General features: G+C 43.7%; 1 pseudogene; it reads left to right on the forward strand.

Moving 5' to 3' along the window:
- Positions 1-14,153, forward strand: part of LOC119272307 — a 72,296-nt pseudogene that overhangs the window by 55,651 nt on the left and 2,492 nt on the right.

Consider the following 14,153-nt stretch of genomic DNA (forward strand, 5'->3'; position numbering starts at 1 on the left):
CAACCTGGCGAGCCTTCCCCTTCTCTGCGGCCGAGAACCTCCTCGACGGGGCCATGAAGAAGAAGGAGAAGCAAGAAGGGATGGACTGGAAGGGCGCGCGCCGTTCCATACTTATGGCCGGCGAAGGCCAACCGCCGACCTCCACAATCGCAGGTAATCATGACCCGCTTTGCATGCAGGGAGTTGTCCAATCCGTGCAGTTGCCGAGGCGCCATGGGGAAGTGGAGACGCTCACGTCCAATCAACCGCCACGCGGCGCCCAAGGCCGCAGGCTGTTAGGGCCCGCGGCGCTTCGCCCTTGCCCTTTCGCCTCCCTGCACGGCCAAGTCCGGGCGCGCCTTGGGCCCGGGGGCTACTGTCGGCGTTCTGGGATCGGGGGTCCCCAGACTTGCCTGCCTGCGGCCCATGGCGTGGCTCGAAGGGGGGCCTAGCACGGTCCATCTTCATCAACACAGACCCAAGACCCTCGCGAGGGGCCAAGCCTCGCGGGGTGAACGACATGGAGCTTCCTCAGGCACGGCCTCGTCAGGCTGGCTCGCGAGGAGGCGGAGAGATCAAGGTGGGGTACCTCACAAGGTGCCTGTGACGCAAGCCATGACGACCAAGGGTGCCAGGCGGGCGCCAGCCCGCGCAGTATCCTCCTTTCCTCTTTGGTGCAAAGGGAGCAAGCGCGGGCGAGAGCATCAAGCAAAGGCACCCATTTCGGTGCAACGAGACTAAGACCAGTCCAACGGCAGGGAGGAAGTCATTGTGGAGCCCAAGCCAGCGTCACTACCAGAGCCTTTGGCAGGCGAGGACCAACTTTAGTCAGGATAAGTGTACCAGATGTTCCCCTTCAAAATGGCCAATTGTTGGCGCCCTTCCCGCTCAATATTTGGGAAGAGGCCCAGGGCCTTTGCCTATAAATAGGACTAGCCACCCCCAGGTTAGAGGGATCGAGAATCGGCCAACCCATAAACAATCTGGGATCGGAATCAAGAAGAGAGAAACTAGCTAGGGGGAGATCAGAGAGAGAATAGAGAGAAGAGAGAGAGAGAAGGGTGACTGAACTTCTCCTAGCAGTTCATCCCCTCAGCCAAGAACAGACCCTCGCGAGGCTGTTCTTCCTTGTATTGCTCATCATCATCAGCCCAAGAGGCAATCCACCACACCACACACTGGAGTAGGGTATTACACCACAACGGTGGCCCGAACCAGTATAAACCATGTGTCTCTTGTGTTGTTCTTTCCATAGCTTAGATCTTAGCAAGGCGGAGGGGTGTAGGTAGGTAGAAGGCGAAATCTCCGCGCGCACCCCAGTGTTCGAACCTCAAGGGTCTGCCAGAACCCAAAATCCGACACATTCATATAGAGCCATCACTACAAGAAATATGTCAACTAGTGACCTTCTGTCAGTGATCCTGGAAGAATTGGTCATAGATCTACGACCATTTGAGATCAATTGGTCAAAAGCTGTTCGGGGGGCTCCAAACCCTCAACTATATCGACCATGTTGGTCAGAAAGGTCGTAATTTCCTTACACGAAATGGTCATAAAGAAGACAACACTGATCTGATGCCTTACTTCTAGCTGATCACGACCAATAGATGGTCATAACCTTGTAAATTGTGGTGGATTGCTATGACTAGGCGCCGCCTCATCAGTTTTGCCAATGTGTCATGTCCATGTGTCAATTTTTGCCCTAGGTTGTGAAGCAACCTATATTTCTATCATTCCCAAAATTCCCTAAAAAATCTCATAAATTCTTTGGGTCATATCTTCGTCAAATATGTAAAAATCCTTCCTAGCCTAGTTCAAAAACAATTCGAAAATATTCATTTTCCTATTCTGTTCACAACAATACTTTGTGAAAGAAGTGCTATTTATATGTTCTTGATTGCCCTCAAAATTTTTGGGCACTCTTTCCTATCCAAGTCATTGCCTCATGACAAAATTCAGATCTATTTGCCCAATAAATCTTCCTCGGCAAATTTCCAAAGTTTTTTTTCCACCTAGAAGCATTGTGAAGAAAGTACCACTTTTATATATCCAAATGACATGAAATTTATACAGTTCCTTCATATGCCCAAATTATCACCCTCCTCCAAATTGCAGCTCCGTCAAATCATCTATGTGAGCCCAGGTTCAATTTATATTTTATGGCCAGATTGGCACATTGCAAAGCAAGTGTTATCCAGATCCCTCCTATTACCCTCAAACTTTTTGGGCACTCTTCCATACCCAAATCATTGCCACGTGATAATATTCAACTCCATTTTCCTGGTAAATCTTTCTCAGGAAATTTCCAAAGTTTCTATCTCGAGAGAAGCTTTGTGAAGTAAGTACTAGCTAGGCTTACCCAAATGATCTGAAAATTTACCAGGGCATGACCATACCTATGTAACTTGCCTACACAAAATTTAAGCTCATTTCATTTATCCAATTTCTCTCACTAATTTTCCCAAGTTTCTGTCCAGGGAATAACATTGTGAAGGAAGTACCACTTTGGCATGTCCAAATGGTATCAATTTTCTATAGTGATTTCCTATGCCCAAATAACCATCCCCCACCAAATTTCAGCTCAATCTATTTATTATTTTGAGCCCAGCTTCAACATTCATATTTCTGTCTAGCGTGGTACTTTGCAAAGCAAGTACCACCTAGGCTCCTCATTTTGAGCTAAAAATAGTGAAGACAGTCTTCTTAGTAGATGATCATCCTCAGCCAAAACTCACGCCCATTGGCCACGTGCATTTCCCGTATCGCTAATCAAACACTTGGCTGCTAATTCATGTTTGAGCATAGTTCGGTCTCCTCGTGAGAATCTTATGTTGTAATTTTCTTCCTAGCACCTGCCTAGGGAGTACCCATGTTGGGGAACGTAGCAATAATTCAAAATTTTCCTACGTGTCACCAAGATCAATCTATGGAGTCATCTAGCAACGAGGGAGGAGTGGATCTACATACCCTTGTAGATCGCGCGCGGAAGCGTTCAAGAGAACGGGGTTGATGGAGTCGTACTCGTCGTGATCCAAATCACCGATGATCCTAGCGCCGAACGGACGGCACCTCCGCGTTCAACACACGTACGGAGCAGCGATGTCTCCTCCTTCTTGATCCAGCAAGGGGGAAGGAGAGGTTGATGGAGATCCAGCAGCACGACGGCGTGGTGGTGGAAGTAGCGAGATTCCAACAGGGCTTCGCCAAGCGCTGCGGGAGGAGGGAGATGTGTCATGGGAGGGAGAGGGAGGCGCCAGGGCTTAGGTATGGTTGCCCTCCCTCCCCCCCACTATATATAGGGCCAAGGGAGAAGGGGAGGGCGCAGCCTTGCCCCTTCCTCCAATGAAGGGTGCGGCCAAGGGGGGGGAGGAGTCCATCCTCCCCAAGGCACCTCGAAGGTGCCTTCCCCCTTTAGGACTCTCCCCTCCTCTTGTCCCTTTGGCGCATGGGCCTCTAGGGGCTGGTGCTCTTGGCCCATATAGGCCAAGGCGCACCCCCTACAGCCCATGTGGCCCCCCGGGGTAGGTGGCCCCACCCGGTGGACCCCCGGGACCCTTCCGGTGGTCCCGGTACAATACCGATGACCCCAAAACTTGTCCCGATGGCCGAAATAGCACTTCCTATATATAATTCTTTACCTCCGAACCATTCCGGAACTCCTCGTGATGTCCGGGATCTCATCCGGGACTCCGAACAACTTTTGGGTTACTGCATACTTATATCTCTATAACCCTAGCGTCACCGAACCTTAAGTGTGTAGACCCTACGGGTTCGGGAGACATGCAGACATGACCGAGATGACTCTCCGGTCAATAACCAACAGCGGGATCTGGATACCCATGTTGGCTCCCACATGTTCCACGATGATCTCATCGAATGAACCACGATGTCAAGGACTTAATCAATCCCGTATACAATTCCCTTTGTCTAGCGGTATGATACTTGCCCGAGATTCGATCGTCGGTATCCCGATACCTTGTTCAATCTCGTTACCGGCAAGTCTCTTTACTCGTTCCGTAACACATCATCCCGTGATCAACTCCTTGATCACATTGTGCACATTATGATGATGTCCTACCGAGTGGGCCCAGAGATACCTCTCCGTTTACACGGAGTGACAAATCCCAGTCTCGATTTGTGCCAACCCAACAGACACTTTCAGAGATACCTATAGTGTACCCTTATAGCCACCTAGTTATGTTGTGACATTTGGCACACCCAAAGCACTCCTACGGTATCCGGGAGTTGCACAATCTCATGGTCTAAGGAAATGATACTTGACATTAGAAAAGCTTTAGCATACGAACTACATGATCTTGTGCTAGGCTTAGGATTGGGTCTTTGTCCATCACATCATTCTCCTAATGATGTGATCCCGTTATCAATGACATCCAATGTCCATGGTCAGGAAACCGTAACCATCTATTGATCAATGAGCTAGTCAACTAGAGGCTTACTAGGGACATGGTGTTGTCTATGTATCCACACATGTATCTGAGTTTCCTATCAATACAATTCTAGCATGGATAATAAACGATTATCATGAACAAGGAAATATAGTAATAACTAATTTATTATTGCCTCTAGGGCATATTTCCAACAGTCTCCCACTTGCACTAGAGTCAATAATCCAGTTCACATCGATATGTGATTAACACTCAAGGTCACATCCCCATGTGACTAACACCCAAAGAGTTTACTAGAGTCAATAATCTAGTTCACATTACCATGTGATTAACACTCGATGAGTTCTGGGTTTGAACATGTTATGCTTGTGAGAGATGTTATAGTCAACGGGTCTGAATCTTTCAGATCCGTATGTACTTCGCAAATCTCTATGTCATCTTGTAGATGCAGCTACTACGCTATATTTGGAGCTATTCCAAATAACTGTTCTACTATACGAATCCAGTCTACTACTCAGAATAATCTGGATTAGTGTCAAAGTTTGCATCGGCGTAACCCTTTACAACGAACTCTTTTACCACCTCCATAATCGAGAAAATTCCTTAGTCCACTAGTTACTAAGGATAACTTTGACCGCTGTCCTGTGATCCATTCTTGGATCACTCTTGTACCCCTTGACTAACTCATGGCAAGGCACACTTCAGGTGTGGTACACAGCATAGCATACTGTAGAGAGCCTATGATAAAAGCATAGGGGACGACCTTCGTCCTTCCTCTTTCTTCTGCCGTGGTCGAGCTTTAAGTCTTAACTTCATACCTTACAACTCAGGCAAGAACTCCTTCTTTGACTGATCCATCTTGAACACCTTCAAGATCATGTCAAGGTATGTGCTCATTTGAAAGTACCATTAAGCGTTTTGATCTATCCTTATAGATCTTGATGCTCAATGTTCAAGTAGATTAATCCAGGCTTTCCATTGAAAAACACTTTCCAAATAACCCTATATGCTTTCCAGAAATTCTACGTCATTTCTGATCAACAATATGTCAACAACATATATTTATCAGAAATTCTATAGTGCTCCCACTCACTTCTTTGGAAATACAAGTTTCTCATAAACTTTGTATACACCCAAAACTTTGATCATCTTATCAAAGCATACATTCCAACTCCGAGATGCTTACTCCAGTCCTTAGAAGGATTGCTGGAGCTTTGCATACTTATTAGCATCTTTCAGGATTGACAAAACCTTCCGGTTGTATCACATACAACCTTTCCTCAAGAAAATCGTCGAGGAAACAATGTTTTGACATCCTATCTGCAAGATTTCATAAATAATGCAGTAATCGCTAATATAATTCCAACAGACTCTTACCATCGCTACGAGTGAGAAAGTCTCATCGTAGTCAACTCCTTGAACTTGTCGGAAAACATCTTAACGACAAGTCGAGCTTTCTTAATGGTGACATTTACCATCATTGTCCGTCTTCCTTTTAAAATCCATCTGTACTCAACAGCCTCACGACCATCGAGTTGTTCTGTCAAAGTCTACACTTTGTTTCCATACATGGATCCTCTCTCGGATTTTATGGCCTCGAGCCATTTATCGGAATCCGGGCCCACCATCGCTTCTCCATAACTCGTAGGTTCATTGTTGTCTAGCAACATGACTTCAAAGACAGGATTACGTACCACTCTGAAGTAGTACGCATCCTTGTCATCCCACGAGGTTTGGTAGTGACTTGATCTGAAGTTTCATGATCACTATCATAAGCTTCCACTTCAATTGGTGTAGGTGCCACAGGAACAACTTCCTGTGCCCTGCCACACACTAGTTGAAGAGACGGTTCAATAACCTCATCAAGTCTCCACCATCCTCCCACTCAATTCTTTCGAGAGAAACTTTTCCTCGAGAAAGGACCCGATCCTAGAAACAATCCCTTATTGCTTTCGGTTCTGAGACAGGAGGTATACCCAACTGTTTTGGGTGTCCTATGAAGATGCATTTATCCGCTTTGGGTTCGAGCTTATCAGCCTGAACTTTTTCACATAAGCATCGCAGCCCCAAACTTCTAAGAAATGACAGCTTAGGTTTCTCTAAACCATAGTTCATACGGTGTCATCTCATCGGAATTACGTGGTGCCCTATTTAAAGTGAATGTGGTTGTCTTTAATGCCTAACCCATAAACTATCGTGGTAATTCGATAAGAGACATCATGGTATGCATCATATCCAATAGGGTGCAGTTATGATGTTCGGACACACCATCACACTATGGTGTTCCAGGCTGTATTAGTTGTGAAACAATTTCCCCAATGTCTTAATTCTGTGCCAAACTCGTAATTCAGATATTCATCTCTATGATCATATCATAGATCTTTTATCCTCTTGTCACAACGATCTTTCAACTTCACCCTGAAATTACTTGAACCTTTCAATAATTTAGACTCGTGATTCATCAAGTAAATATACTCAACATCTACTCAAATCATCTGTGAAGTAAGAACATAACGATATCCACTACACGCCTCAGCACTCATTGGACTGCACACATCAAAATGTGAACAAGTTGCTTTCTAGTTCCATTTTACTGAAAACGAGGCTTTCAGTCATCTTGCCCATGTGGTATGATTTGCATGTCTCAAGTGATTCAAAATCAAGTGAGTCCAAACAATCCATCTATATAGAGTTTCTTCATGCATATCTACCAACAAACATGGTTCACATGTCTCAATCCTTTCAAAATGAGTGAGTCCAAAGATCCATCAACATGGAGCTTCTTCATGCGTTTTATACCGATATGACTTAAGTGGTAGTGCCACAAGTAGGTGGTACTATCATTACTATCTTATATCTTTTGGCATGAACATGTGTATCACTATGATCGAGATTCAATGAACCATTCATTTTAGGTGCAAGACCATTGAAGGTATTATTCAAATAAACAGAGTAACCGTTATTCTCCTTAAATGAATAACCGTATTGCGATAGACATAATCCAATCATGTCTATGCTCATCACAAACACCAATCTCAATGGTAGAGGGAGCGTGTGATGCTTGATCATATCAACATTGGAAACACTTCCAACACATATCGTCAGCTCACCTTTAGCTAGTCTCCGTTTATTCCGTAGCTTTTATTTCGAGTTACTAACACTTAGCAACCGAACCGGTATCTAATACCCTGGTGCTACTAGGAGTACTAGTAAAGTACACATCAACACAATGTATATCCAATATACTTCTATCGACCTTGCCAGCCTTCTTATCTACCAAGTATCTAGGGTAATTCTGCTCCAGTGGCTGTTCCCTTTATTACAGAAGCACTTAGTCTCGGGTTTGGGTTCAACCTTGGGTTTCTTCACTAGAGCAACAACTGATTTTCCGTTTCATGAAGCATCCCTTTTTGCCCTTGCCCTTCTTGAAACTAGTGGTTTCACCAACCATCAACAATTGATGCTCCTTCTTGATCTCTACTTTTGTGGTGTCAAACATCGTGAATATCTCAAGGATCATCATATATGTCCCTGATATATTATAGTTCATCATGAAGCTCAAGCATCTTGGTGGTAATGACTTCGGAGAAACATCACTATCTCATTTGGAAGATCAACTCCCACTTGATTCAAATGATTGTTGTACTCAGACAATCTGAGCACAAGCTCAACAATTGAGCTTTTCTCCTTAGTTTGCAGGCTAAGAAAATCGTCGGAGGTCTCATACCTCTTGACGTGGGCACGAGTCTGAAATCCTAATTTCAGCCCTCGAAACATCTCATATGTTTCGCGACGTTTCAAAACCGTCTTCGGTGCCTCAACTCTAAGCCGTTTAACTGAACTATCACGTAGTTATCAAAATGTGTATGTCAGATGTTCGCAACATCCACAGACAACGTTCGAGGTTCAGCACACTGAGCGATGCATTAAGGACATAAGCCTTCTATGAAGCAATGAGGACAATCCTCAGTTTACGGACCTAGTCTGCATAATTGCTACTATCAACTTTCAACTAAATTTTCTCTAGGAACATATCTAAACAGTAGAACTGAAGCGCGAGCTACGACATAATTTGCGAAGACCTTTTGACTATGCTCAGGATAAACAAGTTCATCTTATGAACTCCCACTCAGTTAGACATCCCTCCAGTCATCTAAGTGATTACATGATCCGAGTCAACTAGGCCGTGTCCGATCATCACGTGAGACGGACTAGTCATCATCGGTGAACATCTTCATGTTGATCGTATCTACTATACGGCTCATGCTCGACCTTTCGGTCTTCTGTGTTCCGAGGCCATGTCTGTACATGCTAGGCTCGTCAAGTCAACCTAAGTGTTTCGCGTGTGTAAATCTGTCTTACACCCGTTGTATGTGAACGTTAGAATCTATCACACCCGATCATCACGTGGTGCTTCGAAACAACGAACTGTCGCAACGGTGCACAGTTAGGGGGAACACTTTCTTGAAATTATTATGAGGGATCATCTTATTTACTACCGTCGTTCTAAGTAAACAAGATGCAAAAACATGATAAACATCACATGCAATCAAATAGTGACATGATATGGCCAATATCATATTGCTCCTTTTGATCTCCATCTTCGGGGCTCCATGATCATCATCGTCACCGGCATGACACCATGATCTCCATCATCATGATCTCCATCATCGTGTCTTCATGAAGTTGTCTCGCCAACTATTACTTCTACTTCTACAGCTAACGGTTAGCAACAAAGTAAAGTAATTACATGATGTTTATGTTGACACGCAGGTCATAAATAAATTAAGACAACTCCTATGGCTCCTGCCGGTTGTCATACTCATCGACATGCAAGTCGTGATTCCTATTACAAGAACATGATCAATCTCATACATCACATATATCATTCATCACATCCTTTTGGCCATATCACATCACATAGCATACCCTGCAAAAACAAGTTAGACGTCCTCTAATTGTTGTTCGCATGTTTTACGTGGCTGCTATGGGTTTCTAGCAAGAACGTTTCTTACCTACGCAAAAACCACAACGTGATATGCCAATTGCTATTTACCCTTCATAAGGACCCTTTTCATCGAATCCGATCCGACTAAAGTGGGAGAGACAGACACCCGCTAGCCACCTTATGCAACTAGTGCATGTCAGTCGGTGGAACCAGTCTCACGTAAGAGTACGTGTAAGGTCGGTCCGGGCCGCTTCATCCCACAATGCCACCGAATCAAGATTGGACTAGTAACGGTAAGCATATTGAACAAAATCAACGCCCACAACTACTTTGTGTTCTACTCGTGCATAGAAACTACGCATAGACCTAGCTCATGGTGCCACTGTTGGGGAACGTAGCAATAATTCAAAATTTTCCTACGTGTCACCAAGATCAATCTATGGAGTCATCTAGCAACGAGGGAGGAGTGGATCTACATACCCTTGTAGATCGCGCGCGGAAGCGTTCAAGAGAACGGGGTTGATGGAGTCATACTCATCGTGATCCAAATCACCGATGATCCTAGCGCCGAACGGACGGCACCTCCGCGTTCAACACACGTACGGAGCAGCGACGTCTCCTCCTTCTTGATCCAGCAAGGGGGAAGGAGAGGTTGATGGAGATCCAGCAGCACGACGGCATGATGGTGGAAGTAGCGGGATTCCAACAGGGCTTCGCCAAGCGCTACGGGAGGAGGGAGATGTGTCATGGGAGGGAGAGGGAGGCACCAGGGCTTAGGTATGGTTGCCCTCCCTCCCCCCCACTATATATAGGGCCAAGGGAGAAGGGGAGGGCGCAGCCTTGCCCCTTCCTCCAAGGAAGGGTGCGGCCAAGGGGGGGAGGAGTCCATCCTCCCCAAGGCACCTCGGAGGTGCCTTCCCCCTTTAGGACTCTCCCCTCCTCTTGTCCCTTTGGCGCATGGGCCTCTAGGGGCTGGTGCCCTTGGCCCATATAGGCCAAGGCGCACCCCCTACAGCCCATGTGCCCCCCCGGGGTAGGTGGCCCCACCCGGTGGACCCCCGGGACCCTTTCGGTGGTCCCGGTACAATACCGATGACCCCAAAACTTGTCCCGATGGCCGAAATAGCACTTCCTATATATAATTCTTTACCTCCGGACCATTCCGGAACTCCTCGTGACGTCTGGGATCTCATCCGGGACTCCGAACAACTTTTGGGTTACCGCATACTTATATCTCTATAACCCTAGCGTCACCGAACCTTAAGTGTGTAGACCCTACGGGTTCGGGAGACATGCAGACATGACCGAGATGACTCTCCGGTCAATAACCAACAGCGGGATCTGGATACCCATGTTGGCTCCCACATGTTCCACGATGATCTCATCGGATGAACCACGATGTCAAGGACTTAATCAATCCCGTATACAATTCCCTTTGTCTAGCGGTACGATACTTGCCCGAGATTCGATCGTCGGTATCCCGATACCTTGTTCAATCTCGTTACCGGCAAGTCTCTTTACTCGTTTCGTAACACATCATCCCGTGATCAACTCCTTGATCACATTGTGCACATTATGATGATGTCCTACCGAGTGGGCCCAGAGATACCTCTCCGTTTACATGGAGTGACAAATCCCAGTCTCGATTTGTGCCAACCCAACAGACACTTTCGGAGATATCTGTAGTGTACCTTTATAGCCACCCAGTTACGTTGTGACATTTGGCACACCCAAAGCACTCCTACGGTATCCGGGAGTTGCACAATCTCATGGTCTAAGGAAATGATACTTGGCATTAGAAAAGCTTTAGCATACGAACTACATGATCTTGTGCTAGGCTTAGGATTGGGTCTTTGTCCATCACATCATTCTCCTAATGATGTGATCCCGTTATCAATGACATCCAATGTCCATGGTCAGGAAACCATAACCATCTATTGATCAACGAGCTAGTCAACTAGAGACTTACTAGGGACATGGTGTTGTCTATGTATCCACACATGTATCTGAGTTTCCTATCAATACAATTCTAGCATGGATAATAAACGATTATCATGAACAAGGAAATATAATAATAACTAATTTATTATTGCCTCTAGGGCATATTTCCAACAACCCAACCCCCTAGACATGCCTAGGCCGCCCAAAACACATGGCAGCGCCACGGTCACGCGGTGACCACACGGCGGGCATGCGAGTTTACGCGCTCTGGAGTTGGGGCCCTCGTTCACCATCCAAACCTCGATGTATCGCCACCAAACCATGTATTTCTAATTAAATACTCCCTCTGTCCCATAATATAAGAACGTTTTTGACACTAAATGAGTGTCAAAAACGTTCTTATATTATGGGACGGAGGGAGTAGATACTTATATATCTAGAAATAATTTTTGTAACAAATAAAGAGCTGACTATAAGGTAGATGCAGTTCAAAATTGACCCGCTTCCTACTGAATCGGCAGAAATTTGTCTTTTTCACAAGTGGTGGATGAAAACTTTTGACACCCAAACATCTTGTCAATTATGCATTAAATATGGCCTAATATTTCATAAAAATTATTTGGTCCAATTTTGCAACAATTATATGGTAGCTCCTTCACAAAAAAAACTCATTTTGGGCATTCAAAAAATGGAAAATGAATTTTCCGTGTAAAGAAAATGAAAACTCACTTAGGCAACATTGTTTGGAATTCCGAGATGCACCCTTGTGCACAATACGAGATCATTTGAATAAACTATACCATGAATGTGGCCATAGGATTGATCATTTGGCTTGAAAACCCCGAATCTTCACACATGATAGCTCATTTCTGAGAACACTTTTTTAAAATAATTGTCGTATTATAAGGTTAATATTTTCTTAGAAACTTGGTCACATATAATGACACAATGCGAAGGTTTTCCATTTTTTTATTATTTTTTTATTTTTTATGCCTATTTCGAAATGCGATCGAAACGGCGGGTTTGATCCTTCCTAACTAGTGGTTGAATCTTGGAAAACTTTTGATATTTCTCTGATTAAATAGATACTTATATACCTAGAAATGATTTTTGAAAAATATAAAGAGCAAACTATGAGGCAGCTACAGTTTAAATTTGACTCGGTTCCTACTAAATCGTCGGGAATTTGTCTTTTTCACCAGAGGTGGATCAAAACTTTTGACACCCAACCATTTTGTCAATTGTGCATTAAATATGTCCTAGTATTTTATAAAATTGATTTGGTCCAATTTTGCAACAAATATATGGTAGGTCCTTCACAAAAAAAACTCATTTTGGGCATTCGGAAAATGGAAAATGAATTTTCCGTGCCAAGAAAATGAAAAATCCCTTAGGCAACATTGTTTGGAATTCCAAGATGCACCCTTGTGCTCATTATGAGATCATTTGAACAAACTATGTCATGAATGTGGCCATAAGATTGATCATTTGACTTGAAAGTCATGAATCTTCACGCATGATAGCTCATTTCTGAGAACATTTTTTTTAAAATAATTGTTGTATTACAAGTTTATTATTTTTTCTGCAAACTTGGTCACATATAATGACACAATGTGAAGGTTTTTCAATTTTTTGATTTTTTTAAATTTTTTATGCCCGTTTCAAAGTGCGGTCAAAACGGCGGGCTTGATCGTTCCTAGCTAGTGGTTGAATCTTGGAAAACTTTTGATGTTTCTCTAATTAAATAGATACTTCTATACCTAGAAATGATTTTTGAAAAAAATAAGGAGCAAACTATGAGGCAGTTGCAGTTTAAATTTGACTCGGTTCCTGCTAAATCGGCAGGAATTTGTCTTTTTCACCAGAGGTGGATCAAAACTTTTGACACTCAACCATTTTCTCAATTGTGCATTAAATATGGCCTAGTATTTTAGAAAATTGATGTGGTCCAATTTTGCAACAAATATATGGTAGGTCCTTCAAAAAAAACTCATTTCAGGCATTCGGAAGATGGAAAATGAATTTTCCATGCAAAGAAAATGAAAACTCCCTTAGGCAACATTGTTTGGAATTCCAAGATGCATCCTTCTGCACAATATGAGATCATTTGAACAAACTATGCCATGAATGTGGCCATAAGATTGATCATTTGGCTTGAAAGCCATGAATCTTCACGCATGATAGCTCATTTTTTAGAACACTTTTTAAAAATAATTGTCGTATTATATGTTTATTATTCTTCCTAGAAACTTGGTCATATATAATGACACAATGTGAAGGTTTTCCATTTTTTTGATTTTTTTTGAATTTTTTACGCCCGTTTCAAAATGCGCTCAAAACGTGGGCTTGACCGTTTCTAGCTAGTGGTTGAATCTTGGAAAACTTTTGATGTTTCTCTAATTAAATAGATACTTATATACCTAGAAATGATTTTTGAAAAAATAAATAGCAAACTATGAGGCAGCTGACCCGGTTCCTACTAAATCGTCGGAAATTTATCTTTTTCACCCGAGGTGGATCAAATTTTTTGGATCCCAACCATTTTGTCAATTATGCATTAAATATGGTCTAGTATTTAAAAAAAAATGATTTGATCCAATTTTGCAACAAATATATAGTAGGTCCTTTAAAAAAAAACTCATTTCGGGCACTCGGAAAATGGAAAATGAATTTTTAGTCCACTGCGACCAATTTTTCATTCAACTAGGACCAATTAAGATGGTCATAACATCTTATACGGATACTGCATTTTGATTGATCCATGGGCGTTTCACGCAGATCATGCATGGAACACCGTCGGATGCTCGTGGATCCAAGGGCAGTTCTGACCCGAAGCCCACCTACGCCGAAACCCTAGCTCTTTCCTCGTGGACATTTCC

Source organism: Triticum dicoccoides, chromosome 3A (genome assembly GCF_002162155.2).
Source record: "Triticum dicoccoides isolate Atlit2015 ecotype Zavitan chromosome 3A, WEW_v2.0, whole genome shotgun sequence".
Taxonomy (NCBI): Eukaryota; Viridiplantae; Streptophyta; class Magnoliopsida; order Poales; family Poaceae; genus Triticum; species Triticum dicoccoides.